Source organism: Rhinolophus sinicus, chromosome 15 (assembly GCF_057876585.1).
Source record: "Rhinolophus sinicus isolate RSI-liver-muscle chromosome 15, RSI-T2T, whole genome shotgun sequence".
Classification (NCBI taxonomy): domain Eukaryota; kingdom Metazoa; phylum Chordata; class Mammalia; order Chiroptera; family Rhinolophidae; genus Rhinolophus; species Rhinolophus sinicus.
The window spans coordinates 57603393-57616107 of NC_142515.1; the positions used below are offsets into that span (position 1 = coordinate 57603393).

Genomic DNA, 12715 nt, shown 5'->3' on the forward strand with positions numbered 1-12715 from the left:
AGCATCTTGGGCAAAAGAGTTACACCCTTTGTGCTTTCACACCACATCTGCAAAATGGGAGTCATAGGGATGCTGTGATGATTAGAGTACATTGAATTCGATATATGTTGTGGAAATCCACATGTAACCCTTGCCTGACACACATGAAGTTCTCAAAGACTATGTATTTCCAACCCTAAAACTAGTATCGATAGAAATGTTTAACAATTTTCGATGACAAGTGAATGTTTTCTGAGGCAAAAACTCATGGTGAAATCTATTGTCCTTTCAGTCTTGTGTCATTTATCACAGACTGTTTACTTGACACAGCAAAACATCATCTCATCCAGTAATGGCCAATTGGCATCCCCATTTGACAAACACATTTTACTGGGAAATGACATCACAATGCAGTATTTTTCTTGTCATGTTGAAATACGTTGTGCTTACTGACATCCCCAGTATTTATTATCCTTTTACTTACTCTCACCCTTTTGCTGTCAAATCGCCTTTATTTACTTAATAATCTGACAAAGACGAAAGAAGTATTACCATAGGCTTATGAGACAATTGAAATGCCCTTTGCTGTCACCATTTTTATTTAGATGACAGAGGCAGCTCCCTGGCCATAAACTTACGCAATGTCCGTGTGTGTTTTTGAGCAAATGTGCAGGTTTGTGTGTTCTAGCTTCCAAAATTAGATTCCAAAGGTAAACTTTATGTATAGCGTTGAGATTAAAAGATCTTTACCAAACTGTTGTTTATTATATTCTGAGGATATCATTTTAAGTCAGCAATTCACAAACCTGAAGTAAAATCGACTCTAATTTTAAGTAGATCTAATTTAACTGACACAAATCATGGCTAAGCATTTAACATTACTTATATTCTGATAAAGTTCTTTCAAAAATAAGTACAATTTTTCTTGTTCGTAAAGACGTGTTTTGAAGAAGCTGTCAGATATTTGCCCTCTCAACAACCTGAGATATCTAGGCATCTGACCTATAAAAACACTTCCCCTGCTGCCATCCCTGCCCAGCCTTTTCTCTTCAACCTTTTCTAATAAAGGAAGTATAATTTTACAATGATTTTCTTTCTTCTCTTTATCCCACCAAGTTCTAGAACCTTTTTATTCTTTCCTTCCCAGAAATATCACTCCCACTCTCTCTTGGATCTTTGATCTCTCCCTCTCTTCTAGATCAGTCTAACCAGTTAAAACAAATAACTAAAACTCTTCCAAGACCCCACATTCTCCTCTAGCTTTCTGGCCTTTTTTCTTAATTTGTATATTTAAAAAAAATCCATACAATATTTGGACTTCATCAATTAGTTGCATAAATAGTTAATTAGAGTATTTTAATGGCATTCATCCCTACCATTCCATCATTTAATAGTTCAAACATTTTATTTTATGTCATTTTAAATGTATAGAAGATTTGCAAAGATAATACGAAGTTGTCTTTCATTCCCTTCACCCTGTTTCCCTTAATATTACTAGAATAGGTAATCAGGGACTACTTATCAGCTAAAAAATGACATTGTTACAGTACTGGTAACCGAACAGTAGTCTTTATTTGGGTTTTACCAGTTCTGTTTCAGGACCCAATCCAGATTGCCACATTGTATTTAGAATTCTAGACTTTTTAATCCTTATCCTACCTGACTTCACTTCAGATCTTGACCAAAAGATCCCTCATCCCTTCTTGTAACAGTGTAGCAGTATCCTTAAGATACTTTCCTGCTTTGCCTCCAATTTCTGGCAGTTTCTTGCTAACTCTCTGTGTTGGTTTCTACTCTAGCATTAAAGATTGAGATTATTTAGAGCTTGGTCCTGATTCCTCTTCTTTATATGCTTTCCACTCCTGCCAGCCATTTGTTTAGTCAGTTACATGGCTTCAAATACCATTGATAGGCAGGTAACTCCAAATGCGTATTTTTATAAGGCTTAGATTCATGTATCCAACTTAACATCTCTAGCCTTCATATTACTGAATGCATAGTAGGTGTATCTAGCATGAGAATCATTGTCTTCCCTCCCCAAATTGCTTCTCTTCCAATGTACCCTGCACATGAGCTCATGCAAACGTATGGCTTTCCTTCCTCTCCCGACAGCACAGACCCAGGCACATGTACTGATACACTCTGAGCAGTGTCCAGAAATGCCCACTTGTCTTTATCTTCATTGCTGCTAATTCAGGTCAAGTCACCATCAGGTCTGTGGACTTCATGCTCTGTAACCTCTGTGGAAGAACAAAAGTTCTCTCTGTTTAGAAAGTAATCTTTTAGGATCGCAGGATCATTTTTCTCAAAAGGACTGTAGAGAGAGTGATAAGATGAAACATCGTAATTATTGTGGCCATGAAATTTATTGTCCAAACAAGGCCACTTGAGTGGAACGAGGTACTCATTATTTAAAGACTAAAGCCATAAAGCAGGTTGTTCATAGATGACCTGGGGTGATAGTCACCCAGAGCTTAATATTTTTTTCACTAGAAAGTGAATATATGCCACGAATGAAGATGCGGACTTACGGAAGTAAGGTAGGAATGCTTTAGATAGTGAATTAAACACCCACAATGCTGTCATCCTCATTACCACTCAGGAAAGTACGTTTACTTTCCTTTAACAAACAGATACTAATCCTTGTAATACGTATATCGTGAGTAAAAGTAATTTCTTTCACAAACATGTGGAACAAGCTCGCAGCGATTACAGCTTTGAGGTCAAAGGTTACACTTCATAGAAAATGCAAAATGAAACACAAAACAAAAGCTGGGTAGATAGAAATCAGACTGCCACAGGCGATCTGTCCAGTAGACACTCCAGCCAGAAACTCAAGTTTATGGCGACAAGGCACAGAGAGGATGCAGAGATTTAATTTAAGTTAACACCTGATTCTTTGCCCCATGATGGAAGTTGGCATATAAACATTCTTTGAAGCCAGCAGGACTAAAAAATAAATCAGTTTTGGCTGCCTCTCTGAACGGCAATTTCATATTTATTCTGCACCTTCGTGTTTATTCTGCTTAAAGGAGTGGAGACATTTATTCTACTCATAGCATGTCAGGAATATTTAACGGGATAATATATGTGTGAGTTCTCTGCCAGTTTTAGGTGTTACTGTGATTGTTATGATACCAGCGGCAAGGGAGGCTTTATTTTACTTATTCATAAAAGCCTCGGCTGGAGTCCACAGCCCGCTGTGCAGGAGCGTGTCCTGCTTTGGTCCCATGCTGAACTGGAGACAGGGCCTTGCTTCAGTCCTTCTCTGTGACAGTGTTCTCAAAAGTCTGAGTGATACTTCAGATCCTGCATTGTCACTAATACAGTGGCAAAGTTGTTTGTAATTGCTGTTTCATCCCTGAGCAAAAACAAGCCTTTCTCCCAGTCTCCATGACATGGCCCTAACACTTGGAGGAGACGTATGGGTTGTGTGGTTTCAGCTCTTTGCAGAGGGTGTTTGGACGTCCTGGGAGGGCAGCTGCACTGAGCTCGGGGGTGAGTGGAATGCTTAAGATCAGAGCCAACTTCGAGCAAATGAGCTAGGAGTAGGGAGTAGATAGAAATAGACTGTGAATGCTTGAACCCAGCAGTGAAATCATTCTACCAGAAGGCACACATACATTTTCTTACGGCTTTGTATGTGGTTGGCTTTTCTATCTGATGAAAAGTGCATCATTTTTAGAGTGTGGCAAAAGAAGGAGAATCATGACTTAACATCCCACAATGGACAGGGATGCTGTCCTGTTCTCCGGTACAATGGGCAGGCTTTTGTTCTCCTGAGAAGAGTGGAATTACCATCTCTCCTACCCACCTTCTCCCAGATGTACAGTTGCTTCTCTGACACTCATGTTGTGGCCAGAGATGTGATATCAAAGCTCCAATAACACTTGGGACACAGGGATTTGGGGGACTTGCTTGGAAAACTGCACAGTAAACCTGAGTAGAAGGGGCAAGCGGCCTCCCTTCATCCTCTTTACTTCGTGCCAGGACGTGTGGTGGCCCCTTGTCCCCGCGCATCCCAGCCCACCCCAGGGTGGGCTCTAAGCCTGCACTGTCGACACAGCCACAGATCACACAGTTCAGAACAAGCTGTCCAGACGCACAGCCAGGCACCCCCACTCTGCACTCCTCTCTCCAGCCCTTCAGTGCTCAGTGGCTCCACTCCAGAGGCAAGATAAAGGGGAGATGCTCTGTCCCCTTTGTCATAGGAAATGTAAGTGCTTCTGTCTCAAACCATAGAGTGATTTAGCTGGAAAAAAGCTTCCCAGATCACTTTAAATACTGGGAATTTACAGATGGGGGAATTGAATGAAGCCCGTAAATGGAAAGTGCCTGGGCCAAGGTCACAGTGTTAATGAATGGCTGGACTTGGGTTCAGGTCCACTTACTCACTAGTCAGGCCTTCCTCGCACACAGTGTGTAAGTGTGCGCTGGGGTAGATCCAGTTCCAGACAGTCATGTTTATGAATCATGAACCATCATGTAAGGTCTGTGCATAATGGTGTTGCATGTTTCCTTTATTGATCATTGTTAATACTCCAGTGCCATTTCATTTTTTTCCTAAGAACTTTATCAGAATTGGCGATGCATGTCTTAGAGATCTCATCTTAAATACATGATTTTAAAAACTCAGTTTGTGGCATGAATATGGAAGAGTTGCTTTGCAGTCATTGTTAGAAAGTGACATATGAATTCCTTCTATTAACGCTCTCACTTTATGTACTCCTTCCCAGTCAGTGCCTACCATATACCACAGAAAACCATTTCTGGAATAGATTATGATAAGGAAATGTCTTTTACATCTGCTGTGGAACGAATGGATTTAATTCTCCAATGCTGCATTGTACAAATAGAGTACATTAAACATACTTTACCTTGACATTTCTGATGCCCATTATTTTGATAACCATTGAATGAAGGATTGTCGTTTAAATATACCTTGTGTGCCTGTGACTCAAAATGTACTTAGAAACATTTGTGAAAGCTTATATAAATTTCCAGTATATTCACTGTATTCCTACAAGAAATCTGAATAAACAGATTAGCCTTTCCACCTTGAGTTTACAATTAGGGACCAAAACAATTCAGCCAGTAACAAGAATGTCCTTGACAAAAGCACGCCATATATATGCTGTCATCTTAATTTGCTTGAAATTTCAGTACTCTAAAAATTCTACATAATGTTCTCCGAGCACAGTATTCCTGCAAAGCCAGGGACTGCAGTGTCAGAGGGCTCATTTCATGTTTCTGATTGTGTTCTCCTATGCACAGTTAGTTTAAAGTTAGCCTTAGAACGCCCTTAATTCCAGTTCCCTATCTCACTAACTGGATTTGAATTTCCCATCTTGTGAGAGCATTACATATCAGTAAGTAAAGATGTGTAGAAGAAAAGGGATGGTGGATGAGATTCCCAGTCAGGATTGGGCTTTTAGAACCAACAACCTGTTCCATCCCTTTATGTTGTGAGAAGATAAAATGTGATATGTAAATTCATACTAAACACCTCGTGCCAGAGTACTAACAAAATGCACGAAACATTCCTACCTCCCGTTTTGGATTATTTTACCTGGTTTTAAGTATAAATGCAAACACAGCTCCAGCTAGCACATTTCCTATACTTGTGCAAATCTCATGATGAATAAATAGATTTGTGTAGGAATTGGTGGAGTTCTGCAGTTGCTTTGGGGGCAGACATAACTGTTTTGTGGCCTGTCTGATTAATTATTTAGAAACGTTAATAAACAATTCAGATTATTGCTCCTTAGAACGAATTGATCTGAGAAAATGGCCATTAGTGAGATTGAAATAACAGAATTCATGGCCTGTTTCAGGATCATTTGTTCCACAATAACAACTTAGGTTCTGGAATCCAGATCATTGGGACAGCGAACATTTATGATGCACCTTCTCTTTCCTAGACCCCTCTCTGTGCTGGGGTCTGTGCTGACCACTGCGGATGTCTGGGGTCCAGAGTCACTGATGACAGACTGACTGTAGAGGGGTCAGAATTTAATGGGTTTTAGTTAAAACCCTGCAATCTGTTTCTCTCAGCAACCAAAAGCTAACACTCATCCATGCTTTGTCTCCATCTCACAATGATCCCTATCCTTAACTTGCAGAAATACAGTCACGATTTCCAATTTAAACTCCTGATATTTTCTTATCACTTAAAAATGGATAAAGAGGTCAAAACAAAACAACACAACAATAATCAGCTTTCTGCCTTTTGTCCTTTTGAACTTTAGTTCAATTTTCCACTGGCCTCTGTAGCTTATAATATACAATTTTCTGGATTGTCTCACAAAGAGAACTCAATTATCTAGAATTTTCCTGTATCCAAATATTTTTTGAGTTAAACAACTGTGTGTGTGTTTTGTTTTGTTTTATTTTGTTTTACTTACCCATCCTCTCATATTTACTTGAAACCGTTTTTCCCAGAGGAAGAAAGCTTTATTTTTTAAATGCAAAATGTTCAGAGGTAGGACACATTCAATATGAAATCAATAATCATTAACCAATTTAAGCATCCAATTTCCAAGTCGCCTTATTACATTGGTCCACTTATAAAGAGATGCCCCTTCATATTAAAGCAGACGAGACCATTTGCTGCTGTCTCCTTGGCCTAGACACACTCTATTCTTAGAATGATGTTACAGACAATGGCCTACTTTATTATGGATCTGAAACATAGTTGTAAATAAAACTAAAGCCTGTATCGGGAAAATCCAAGGCGGAGTTGAAATTTATTTCCTAGTAACTCTGGATGTTTTCTGGTTAGAAAGCAATGGCATTATCGTGTGGCACACAGCTTCTAATTAGCAATCTTGTGAAATATGGATTCTCATTGAGTAAAATGGCCATTCCATACATAACTGCCATTTAAGGAGTACATTTTTGTTTCTGGTTATTAATTTGCATTTAAGATGCATCTAAGTCATTCATTTACTGAACCAACATGGAAAATGCAGAGCAGTTAAATTTATAAATGGCACCATCATGCTTCAGTATATTTGTCCTTAATGACATTTTATCACATGAAAGATTCTAATTTCCTTGTACTTGATGTAACTGGTAACATTAGAAGTGTAGGACTGTGGTAGGATTTGTTGCTTTAATTGTTCTGAACTGACTAGATACAAGTAACTTATTAACAAATCTTACCGTTATATCCTCATTGTCCTGGTTGTAAACTATATTACTATTATTATTATTTTTCTTTTGGAGGCATCAGCTTTCTCAATATTATGACAGTAACTCTACTGTTGGTCTTTAAGGAGAGAATAAATATGCTAATAACATCCTGAATTAATATTCTGGAAGAGACTAACTAAGCCAAAGTGAGTAGAACAGCACGCAAAAAAAAAACGTGTAATTTTTTCCTACCTGAAGATTCTATTTATTAGAAGATAGGGAAAGCACTTAAAAAATACTCAAAAAAGATGAACAACTTGCTTTATCCTTAGTTTAAAATCTTTCATGTTTGACGATTAAGCAAACATTAAGGCAGTGTGCAACTTATCAGACCAATATTTTAAATATTTATGTTTAGATGAATCACCAGATGTATGGAACAACCTTTGAATATTTTCCATATTCAGCAAGATTTCAAGTACCATCTTTTTTGTTTTAATAAGACTTTTAGTTCTTGTCCAAATATGACCCAGCACTTGAATCAAAAACTGCATGCATTATGTTTCTGCCAAATTTTGGGAAATAGTTCAATATTTTGAATAAGCTAATAAGAGACATGTTCATCAGGCTAACAGATTGACAGTGGTTGTGATGGTACTGATAGAAGTATTGCTAGTGTATGTTTTAATTTTTAATAGTCAACTCTCCATTATTTCAGGTAACGATTCAGACTCCCTAGTTAACTCCTCCATTCACTCATTATTGTATTGATTAGCCACTCATTTCAGATCTATAGAAATTCTTACTCTTTATCTGGTTTTGAAACTCATTATATATTTTTCTTAATTACTAGAGACATCTCTAAACATTTCCAGGGCTGAGGTCCCTTTTGACTAGGGCTTCTCGATTGATAATTATATGCATGAAGCAAAGCACACCAGAGTTTACTTTTTAAACTGTCAATGTATTCAAACTTCAACAAATTATCTTTAAATTCACTGATGCCACTTTGTTTGACAGTGGCATTTTATTCATTCATTTTATCAAGCTATGTTCTAAAAATCAAGAATAATTTATGACTTCTAGTCTCAGCAGAAATAAAATAATACCGATCTGTCTCGTCGCACCAGACTTCACACCACCATCAATGGACACCATTTTATGCTGATAATCTGTCTGTAACAGTAGTTTAAAGATAATTAAAGTGTAGAACAGTGGATAGTTTTAGCCTTCCCTAGGTTTTTTTTTTATTGTGTATAAATGGATCCTGGTGAGTTCTATGGCTTCTTTGACTTGTCAGTTTTCACTGTCTAAAAATATCTGCACCCGTGTGTGTGTGTGTGTGTGTGTGTGTGTGTGTGTATGTATGTATGTGTATATATGTGTGTATGTGTGTATGAGTGTGTGTGGTGTGAGTGTGTGTGTGGTGTGTGTGTATGGATGTATGTATGTGTGTATATGTGTATATGTGTGTATGAGTGTGTGTATGTGTATGTGGTGTGAGTGTGTGTGTGGCGTGTGTGTGTGGCGTGTGTGTGGTGTGTATGTATGTATGTGTGTATATGTGTATATGTGTGTATGAGTGTGTGTATGTGTGTGGTGTGAGTGTGTGTGTGTGGTGTGTGTGTGTGGTGTGTATGTATGTATGTATGTGTGTATATGTGTGTATGTGTGTATGAGTATCTGTATGTGTGTGTGGTGTGAGTGTGTGTGTGTGTGTGGTGTGAGTGTGTGTATGTGTGTGTGTGTATGTGTTCATACGTAAGTATGGTAAATTTGAAGAACCAGTTGAAGTCCATTTCTGTTTTCCCAAGAAAAAAGACAATCTTCTTAAGCAGTAATATGAACTAGAGTGAAGCATGGAGACACCCATAGGATTTACATGGGTGCACAATCCAATTTGTTTATAATTTATATACGTCCTCTCTTTTCTTTCAGTGATTCAGGGGACTAATTTCTACAACTTTCTCCCATTATAAATGTGCTTTTTATATGACTCCTTGGAACTAAACACTTTCTAGGCACTTGGGCCGTCATTTCATGCTAGGAGCTGTTTCATTCCAGTGACCTACAGACTGAAGGCCAGGTAAGGTGATAGAGATGCTCGTAGGGTCTCCTGTTACTGGGGCCAATTTACCTTGCCCTTTGGTACCTGCGGACTCTGCACTTGGGCTTTACAGGAAGAAAGCTGAAGGAAATATCAGGCTTTAAAACCAAAAGGTAAGCAGTTTAGCCAGCAAAACTGAGTTTATTTTGAGACTAGCAGAGGAATTGTGATTCAGGGCAGAAAAACTATGGCAAACCATAGGCAAGTCTGGAGAACAAAGGAAGGGTACTTTCTTTTACAGAGGAAAAGGGGAAGATGGGAGGGGCTGTTTTGAAGGACAATTCATTGGAGAAGAGCAAGAGTTTGGTTTTGTGGTGGCTTCTCATTTACTGGGTTGTTGCTGAGCAGGAGAAAATCTTCCTTCCCTCCTGGGGTATGTAAAGCAAACTGTGGTGAGTGGTCCATGCAGGAGAACCTTCCCTTCACTGCTTCCTGGATCCATTTCGGATTAGGTTTCCTTTATTCATTTTCACAGAAATGATCAGTTGGCAGACACCCTGCTGGTCACATCTTTTCCCTTGAAACCCCACAGCACCGGCCTTATTTTTGACCCAGTGATGGTTAATCAAAATGTGTTTCTACTATAGAACTGTTGACTCCTGTGAAGTAGCTTTACATTACTGACCCTCCCAAGCATGTCTTAACAATAAAACACACACACGCACACACACACACACACACACACACACATGCACACACGCTGATTCTAGGTTTTTATAAGTTGTATAATTCTGCCAAATAGTCATGAATGCCACATTTCCTTCTAGTTACTTTTACAGTAACTACTATTGAATTTTCTTTTTAAAGGAGAATTAGACAAGGAATTGATTTTTTTCTCCAGTAAATACTTTCGTCCTTAGATATGCCACTAACCAGACATGTGAACACCCTAAGTTGGCAGTGTGGTGGGTGCTACACAGATGCATTTCAGCTGTTCTTTTTCTACTCTTCCAAAGATGCATGCTTTTCTGTGTGAGATTTCCCAATTGCTGCTGCTTTGTTAGCATTTATTCATTTAACCAGAGGTTCTCACACTTTATGATACTTTCAAGAAAAATAGCATATTTAGAAAGCATATTGACAGATCCCACTCACATACTCTGAATCAGTCGTTCCAGGGTGAGGCTGCATTTTATCAAGCTTTCCTGGTAGTTCCTACCTCCTTCATATAGGAATACCCAACGGGAGAACACTGGAAGACATTTGGCTGCAGGCTTAACCTGTTATCTCAAAACCTTGTATTCTTGGAACAAAGCCATTGTGAATGCTGATGCTTATTGCACTGGGGGGTCCTTTCACCTGTAGCTGTGTGTGCTCAATCTGCTGTCTAGTATTTGATCCTGCAGAGGAAAACAAGCAAGCAAGCAAACAAACAAATACATAGGGAGGAGAATTGGTTAAAGTAACAGGTAGAGGAGACAGTACTTTCCCCAAGGGAGGCAGAAGGGTTCTGAGAATCCTGGGGTGCAGAATGTGGTTGTGGACTCAAAGGGTGAGGCGTGGCTTATGTTGGGGCCACAGGAACATGTGCTCTGGTTGCTGACTCCCCTTTACATGCAAATGTCTTTCTACAGGGCTTGGAGTGAGGGGCACAGAAGCAAGATCCTGTTAGGCATCTATTCTGTGATCAGCCAAGTTCAGGGAAGGACCCACAAACATGGCAAGGCATTATAGACAGGAAGAAGATATTTACAATAGAAAATTCTACGGCAAATGTCTTGTATCTCTCTTAGAGGCTGTCCTACTGCACGAGGTTCCAGAGTCAGGCGTAAGTTGTGAGATTCCCTCTTTTTAAGACCAAAAGGCCCCAAAAGCTGAGGAGTGATGAACGGTATAAACTTAGGCAAGGCACTAGGTCAGTAATGCAGACTGATACCCAAAGTGTTGCAAAAACCAAAAGGCTGAGTAAGGCATAGAGCAGGGAATCCAGGAAGCAGGGACAGAGACCAAATCAATACACGCGAGATGAGGATAATAAGGGTAAACCAGGGCAATGACTGAGAATTCAGTATGTCACTTGCTGCTTACTAATGTGTTTGACTTGAAACAGAGTGTATGGGTAGGTTTAAATTCCTCAAGGTGGGCCAAAGCTGCTGGCTTTCTTGAGCATGAATAAGTGTGCTGCTTTTCAGTGGATTGCTGGAGTGAGGTGGCGTTCAGTGCAGTGGGTGGGTATAGTAAACAAGGGGCTGCCTGCATTGAAATTTTCTGGCATAGGTTCTGACCATATTTTTCTGTGTATAAAAGTTTTCTCTTGTGCTGTATTTGCTCTAGGCAGGTGCATCAGTGTGTATCAGCAGTTGGTCATCTGCTTGCCCATTGGTGTCAATCTGATTTAGAGGAGAAACATGGAATTGGAATCTAGTTATCCTGGGAACTTCATTCCCTGCTCTCAGTCCATTGTCTGTATAAATGGGATAATTATATGTACCTCAGAAGGTGAAATGAAAGAGTGTGTGCACCAAACTTAGAAACACTCTAGATATTCAGTAAATATTAATTGCTTTCTTCTTTTATACTTTAATGTTCTCTGCTGTCACAAAATTTGACTCTTCGGATTTCTTCTGTGATCTTATTCATGTGGGACTTTTAATTATCTTCTTCACCACTATGCTGTTGATGTAAGGTATGTAAAACCCGCACTCATCTCTTCCACACTGTGTTTCTACCCTGGACCACATCTATCTTATAGTAAGTGATCTGTGAAGCAGCTCTAATAGGAATCGGTCCCTTGGGACAGGAAAGCACCTGCTTCTGATGTCTCTTGGGCTCATGTATCCCAGGCTTTGTGACCTGTGTCTTATAATGGGTGATGTGACCCAGGACACCTGGCCACCTCTCATTCCCAGCATCCCTTAAGTATGGAATGGTCTCACTTATATTTGTAACAATTAGCAGCTATTCTGGGATAATCTTTACTTAAAGGAGAGTAATCTCAGAGGCTCATTAGTAAAAAGAGGACAGGTAATAAAATCTAGAGAAACAAGTCAACTCCGTATGTCATTTTGAGAGCAAAGCTTAGCCCTCCCCCATGGCAGACATTGTTTTGTTGAAGGGAAGTATGAAAGGAGAAAGAACTTTGAATCTGGATTCAGATACTCTTGCATCTACCCCTGAAGATCTGTGTGATGTTTGTAACATTAAGCGGAACAGTTCATTCTGATCTTCTGTTTCCTCAGAAATGAAGAGGGCTGTATAACACTTATATCTGATTTCTTGGAAGGACTGAATGGGATAGTAATTGTAATGCACCCAAGACAAAGCTGGCATACCATAAATACTAGTGTCATTATCTTTCCTGTTGCCTTTTGAGAGTTGAATTCATTTCTTTTAAGGAAGTAATATTTCTCATGCCACTCCACCCCCCCCCCCCTTTTTTAACTACTGCTGTACACCCAGTAACTCGTGAAGGGATATGGCTTCCAAAGGGAGGCTGCTTTCTGCATCACTTTGCATTGCCTTGACAGTACAGGGCACAGTGTTAAAACCATGTGC

At 39.4% G+C, this 12715-nt stretch overlaps 1 protein-coding gene across 10 annotated transcripts in view; it reads left to right on the forward strand.

Moving 5' to 3' along the window:
- Positions 1-12715, forward strand: part of NRG3 (neuregulin 3) — a 1104341-nt gene that overhangs the window by 252481 nt on the left and 839145 nt on the right. The window lies entirely within an intron of this gene.